The sequence below is a fragment of the Salvelinus namaycush genome, chromosome 34 (genome assembly GCF_016432855.1).
Source record: "Salvelinus namaycush isolate Seneca chromosome 34, SaNama_1.0, whole genome shotgun sequence".
In the NCBI taxonomy this organism is placed as follows: Eukaryota; Metazoa; Chordata; class Actinopteri; order Salmoniformes; family Salmonidae; genus Salvelinus; species Salvelinus namaycush.
The window spans coordinates 6,508,560-6,515,534 of NC_052340.1; the positions used below are offsets into that span (position 1 = coordinate 6,508,560).

The window sequence follows — 6,975 nt, forward strand, 5'->3', positions numbered from 1 at the left end:
ATTGAAATTTGGAGCTATTGAACTTTTAAAACATTGGCCCATGTACGAACGTTGTGTAATTTACTGATGGCCCCTAACTAGACCCATGGGGATATCCAAAGTCACACAAAATTGACCATGGTCATTGTTGGGAATTATGATCGGGTCACATGCATCTGCACTCCACATTGACGATTACTTGGGTGCTGCCAGCTGTGGGCATGTGAGCAGGATGAAAATAAACCCAACCCACGGAAAACTGTTACGCACCCTTCATTCCGTGACATAGTTTTTTTCATTTTTTTCTAATTATCTTGCAAATCTCAGTTTTGGACGAGACTAACTTCATGACCAAAATGTTCCTATTTACACTTTTTTCCCCCCGGACTCATATCGTTGCCACATCGGATGTTTTCAACCAGAGACGTTGTTTTTTTTTATTTTCCTGCAGTCCAATGACCTAGTGGCCTCATGGGTGGAATGTTACTAATATTTTTCATAATTTTATCATTAATAGCATTAGATTTTTTTATTTTTTTTAATCTGTTGTTTCTATGTTTTGTTATATTTCAGTCTTCTGCGATGTATATAACGTGTAATATTGGGATGCAATATCCGACATGGTACAGGTGTCTTCTTTTTTTTAAGCCCATAACCATGTGTGTGAGGTGTGCACTTTTGTTTCAAAGTAGATTTGTTGAAGACTACCAAGAACCACTTTGTGAAAGGTTTACTCCATTAGGCAACGGAGGAACAACGATCTTAGCGCTAAAGATGACGTTTATGTTTTGGGAAACGATAAAGTATCTCTGCACGATAAAGTAGCATTCCAGTAAAGTAGACCTATGGCCAATGTTAATAAGAACTGCACACCTTCTCCTCTCGTATTCTGTTTGACGGGGACTGTGTGAATGAGCACCCAGAAGGATGTGCACTCCATCTATCCCTCTCTCCACTTCTTCAATCGCTCACACACCATCCTCTTCAGCTCCTCCCTTACTCTTCACACACACACACACACACACACACACACACACACACACACACACACACACACACACACACACACACACACACACACACACACACACACACACACACACACACACACACACACACACACACACACACACACACAATCGATCCGAGGAGAGTTCCGCTGTTTTGTTTTCATCACTTATTCATCCTTCCCTCTCCTCCCTCTCTCTGCCGAGTGAAACGGACAGAATTGAGGGAGGCAGAGGAGAGGAACAGTTCAATCAATAACACTAACACCGTCTCAGAGAGAGAGAGAGCGAGAGAGAGAGAGAGAGAGAGAGAGAGAGAGAGAGAGAGAGAGAGAGAGAACAGAGTGAGACACATACACAGCAAGTGCGCGAAGGAGAGGAGAGAGCTAGAGCAACAACGAGTGAGAGCAAGATAAAGTCAGGTAGTGAGTGAATGGGAAACGTCTCTGCTGTCTGTAAAGTCGCTACAGGAGGACAGTCTGCTATTTACGGCTAGACTAGGGGCCAGAGGCCTCAGAGGCTAACATACACGACAAGAGCAGTTTATCAACACCACGAGGGCAAAGGTGTGTGTGTGTGTTTAGATGCTGATGTCACTGAAGGCCAGTGCAGGGTCGACAGATTGATTGCAGTTAATGATTAAGCACAAAGTGTTTTTTGAAGACTGATCCCTACAGTCATAAAATCTCTCTCTCTCGCTCTCTCTTTCCCCAGCAGAGTGTTTCCCCAGCAGAGTGTTTCCCCAGCAGAGTGTTTCCCAGCAGAGTGTTTCCCCAGCAGAGTGTTTCCCAGCAGAGTGTTTCCCCAGCAGAGTGTTTCCCCAGCAGATGTTCCCCAGCAGAGTGTTCCCCAGCAGAGTGTTTCCCCAGCAGAGTGTTTTCCCCAGCAGAGTGTTTCCCAGCAAGTGTTTCCCCAGCAAGTGTTCCCCACAGAGTGTTCCCCAGCAGAGTGTTTCCCCAGCAGAGTGTTTCCCCAGCAGAGTGTTTCCCACAGAGTGTTCCCCAGAGTGTTTCCCCAGCAGAGTGTTCCCCGCAGAGTTTCCCAGCAGAGTGTTTCCCAGCAGAGTGTTTCCCAGCAGAGTGTTCCCCAGCAAGTGTTCCCCACAGAGTGTTTCCCCAGCAGAGTGTTTCCCCAGCAGAGTGTTTTCCCCACAGAGTGTTTCCCCAGCAGAGTGTTTTCCCAGCAGAGTTGTTCCCCAGCAGAGTTGTCCCCAGCAGAGTGTTTCCCCAGCAGAGTGTTTCCCCAGCAGAGTGTTCTCCAGCAGAGTGTTTCCCCAGCAGAGTGTTTCCCCAGCAGAGTGTTCCCCAGCAGAATGTTCCCCAGCAGAATGTTCCCCAGCAGAATGTTCCCCAGCAGAGTGTTTCCCCAGCAGAGTGTTTCCCCAGCAGAGTGTTTCCCCAGCAGAGTGTTTCCCCAGCAGAGTGTTTCCCAGCAGAGTGTTTCCTTTCCCCAAGAGTGTTCCCCAGCAGAGTTTTTCCCAGCAGAGTGTTTCCCCAGCAGAGTGTTTCCCAGCAGAGTGTTTCCCCAGCAGAGTGTTTCCCAGCAGAGTGTTTCCCCAGCAGAGTGTTTCCCAGCAGAGTGTTTCCCCAGCAGAGTGTTTCCCAGCAGAGTGTTTCCCCAGCAGAGTGTTTCCCCAGCAGAGTGTTTCCCAGCAGAGTGTTTCCCCAGCAGAGTGTTCCCCAGCAGAGTGTTCCCCAGCAGAGTGTTTCCCCAGCGAGTGTTTCCCAGCAGAGTGTTTCCCAGCAGAGTGTTTCCCCAGCAGAGTGTTCCCCAGCAGAGTGTCCCCAGCAGAGTGTTTCCCCAGCAGAGTGTTCCCCAGCAGAGTGTTTCCCCAGCAGAGTGTTCCCCAGCAGAGTGTTCCCCAGCAGAGTGTTTCCCCAGCAGAGTGTTTCCCAGCAGAGTGTTTCCCCAGCAGAGTGTTCCCCAGCAGAGTGTTTCCCAGCAGAGTGTTTCCTCAGCAGAGTGTTCCCCAGCAGAGTGTTTCCCAGCAGAGTGTTTCCTCAGCAGAGTGTTCCCCAGCAGAGTGTTTCCCCAGCAGAGTGTTTCCCCAGCAAAGTGTTTCCCCGGCAGCCATCTTCAGTGGGATACAATAGCAAAGCCACAATCTCTATACCAGGAAGGTATATTAAACCTTAGGGCTCCCTAGTGGCGCAACGGTCGAAGAGGCGTCACCACAGTCACTGGTTCGAATCCGTAGGGCGGCGCACAGTTGGCCCAGCGTCGTCCGGGTTTGGCCGGGTGTCGGCCGTCGTTGTAAAATAAGACTTTGTTCTTAACTGACTTGCCTGGTTAAATTAAGCTAAAACAAATAAACCCCTTTGTTGAACCAGAGGAGTAACAATCCTTATTTTTATTAACTAATTTCCTTCGATAAGTGACCAAGTACCCTGTTTATGTTCCTCACTGCGTGGTCAGCTTGCGGTCAAACTCGCCCAGTATGTGTGTGGTTGAGAGCACGGTGTGTTTTTATTGCCACATAAACCAGGTAGGTGCGGTGAAATGTGTTGCTTTATATGGTCAGCCTTAGTAGTTCAGCACTCCTAGACCAAACGAGGGTTTTAGTGCCTTGCCCAAGGGCACGTTTACAGATCGTTCACCTTGTCGGCTCAGGTACTCGAACAAAGCGACCTTTCGTTTACTGGCCCGACGCTGTTACCGCTAGGCTAACTTTCGCCCTAGTGTGTGGTTGAGAACGTGTGGCCGTGCTCCAGTTGCGTGTCAGACTCACTCCTGACCGTCAAGACCATGCTCTTGCTGATGCCAGAGCCCACCCAGTGTGTGTGTGTGGTTAACAGTGTGTGGTTAAGCTTGCGGGTCAGACTCACTCTTGACCGTCAGGACCATGCTCTTGCTGATGTCGGAGCCCACGCCGTTGGAGGCCTGACAGAGGTAGTAGCCCCGGTCCTCCTCCAGGACGTGACGAATCAGCAGGGAGCCGTTCCCCATGATCTGGATCCGACCGGTCAGAGGCACTGGGTGGTACTGCTGGGGGTTCCCTATACCTGCGGAGGGGATGAGGGGAGTGGGTTTCACCGGGTGATTCCACTGTGATTATCAAGGTCATAATAAGGTCATTCACATTCGATAGACGCTCTGACTTTGGATAAATGTGTCTGTTAAGCGGTACAGGACGTCTGAATGATTTAGGCTGGTATCAAACATGGCTAGAGTAAACAGTACTGGCAAATGGCGTAAATCAACGGGTGAGGATGGGTACCTTTGGCGTGCTTCCACATGACTTTGGGAGGGGGGTATCCGTCCACGGAGCAGTTGAGGACCCCCGCCTTGCCGTAGATCCCATCCTGGTTATTGGGCTGGACACACAAACTGAGGAGGCACTGTAGGGAGGGGAGGGAGAAATTAAACTTGGAGCCTGACGGTGGTCTGTTCTGTCTGTCTGTCTGTCTGTCTGTCTGTCTGTCTGTCTGTCTGTCTGTCTGTCTGTCTGTCTGTCTGTCTGTCTGTCAACCGGCCCTGTCTCACCTGTGACAGTGAGCTGCCTCTCAGAGCTGACGGTGGCGGCGTCGTTGCTAGCGATGCGGTGTAGTTGCCTTGTGTTTGAGCGACACCTTGCCGATCTGCAGCGAGCTCATGTACTCCTTGGTCTCGATGTTGACGCCCGACGAGCCACGATCTCCTGGCCGTCCTTACGCCAGGTGATGTGGATGGGCATGTCGCCAGAACACCAGCGGCGATGTACATGAGCTTCCCAATGGAGGTGGGGGGGAAGTCAAAGGGTTGGATCAGAGGGGGCACTGAGAGACGGAAAACGGGAGGGAGAGCGAGATAGAATAAGAGGAGAGGGAAAGGTTAAAAAAGCAACAGAAAGGGAGGAAAGCAGATACATACATATGAGAGAGAGAGAGAGAGAGAGAGAGAGAGAGAGAGAGAGAGAGAGAGTTCACATTGAGTGATTCAGAATGGGTGGTGGGCTGGTTGGTAGTTTATGGTGAGTAACCTTCCCTGTGATCTCCAGTCAATCTAATCCTGGAATCCAGCGTCTCCCCGGCTCCCCAGCCCTCTCCTCTCCAGCCCATAATAGCTGCTCTAATTAGGGCCCAATCGGCAGGGGGAAGAATGGCGTTGCCATGGTGACCACAGTAGGAGTGGGGGGGGGGGGGGGGGCAAGAAATTGGAGTGGGGGGGGGGGGGGGGGGGCGTCGAGCTGAGACATCTGGGGATTTAATTTGGGCCTCGTTAAAATTAATCTAATTAAATCAGAGAAATGACGAGACGCACACACACACATAAACACACACACACACACACACACACACACACACACACACACACACACACACACACACACACACACACACACAAACACACACACACACACACACACACATATATATCCGCACAATAGCACTCTTGCTTTGTGTAATTGCTGAGTGGTTGAGAGGGTGCAGTAGGCCACTCCAGGCCCTTAATCAGAGGTTATTAGAGGCAACGCGTGCACTCTCTCTCACTCTCTCACTCTCTCACTCTCTCTTTCACTCCCACGTTCTCCCACACATTCATTCAAACACAAACTCACTCACTCACAGGCACCGCTTCCAGTAAACACAGACAGCCACAAGCATACAGAGCGACACTTGTCCTACAACTGAACATAAACGACCAGCCCACCCCACTTCCTGTAGAGCAAGTGACCTCTGACCTTTGACCTGGACGTAGACGGTCTGGCTGATGAAGATCTGTGGTTGGATGAGCACGCTGCAGAGGTACGCCCCCTCGTCCAAGACCTTCTGGACGTCACTTAGCTTCAGAGTACCGTTCTCATACACCACCTGAGATCAAGATTAGCATTAAGATCAAGATCAAGATCAAGATCAAGATTAAGATTAAGATTCCCTGACCATGGGAATACTAGCACTTTAATAGTTTACATAGGCACTTGATTTATACGGTGGATCGCATCCCAAATGGCGCCCTACTCCTAATATAGTACACTACGTTTTACGAGGGTCTACAGGGCTCTGGTCAAAAAGCACTGTGAAGGGAATAGAGTGCAGTTTGGGATATTTCATGGGTTTGTTCATGTTAGTTAGGGGTTTTCTTGTTGCTTTGGTTTGTGTACAAAAATGAACCCACCTGACGATGGTTGTCGGGCAGCAGAAGTCCCTCCTTGTACCACTTGATTGAGTAGTAGGGATAGCCAATCACACGGCAGTTTATAAAGGTGTTCCTCCCAGCCACCGCCGTGATGTTACGCATATCCCTGATCCTGGGGAACCTGAGAGAAGAGAGAGAGAGAGAGAGAGAGAGAGAAGAGAAGAGAGAGAGAAGGAGAGAGAGAGAGGAGAGAGAAGAGAGAGAGAGAGAGAGAGAGAGAGAGAGAGAGAGAGAGAGAGACAGACAGAGAGAGAGAGAGAGAGAGGAGAGAGGAGGAGAGAGAGAGGAAGAGAGAAGAGAGAGAGAGAGAGATAGGGTAGTCAGAGGGTAGTGAAGAGAAGGAGGGGAAAAGAGGGAGATCATCAGATGAGGTTGTGGAGAAAAGGGAGGGAGGGGAAGAGGGGAGGAAAGGAGGGAAGGAGGGTAGGGGGTATGGATGATAGGGGGTTAGAATGCCCTGTCCCATTTCAATCTAATCCATGTGTGTGTGTGTGTGTGTGTGTGTGTGTGTGTGTGTGTGTGTGTGTGTGTGTGTGTGTGTGTGTGTGTGTGTGTGTGTGTTTATTTCCCGTTTTTGATGTGAATAAAACCTACGTCATTTTTGTAATGCATTTCTGTTGCAATATCCTGACTATCTTAGGGCATCCTAGGTGATTTTAGCTTCTAGATGAATTACAATTTGTAGTCTTCTCATAGAAGTACGTGCTAGAAGCCTTTCTCAGCCTTGAATACATGACAAGCTTGCATTTCCTGTTGAGTGGAAATTTCTCAGCAACAAAAGAGGGATCGAATTAAGATCCTACATCTGTATCAACACAGGCTGGGTACCAAATGGCACCCTATAGTTTCTGGTCAAAAGTAGCACGTTATATAG

General features: G+C 49.5%; 1 pseudogene; it reads right to left on the reverse strand.

The window, feature by feature from the left end:
- Nucleotides 1–6,700, reverse strand: part of LOC120029143 — a 52,015-nt pseudogene extending 45,315 nt beyond the window's left edge.
- Between the last annotated feature and the right edge of the window lie 275 nt (nt 6,701–6,975).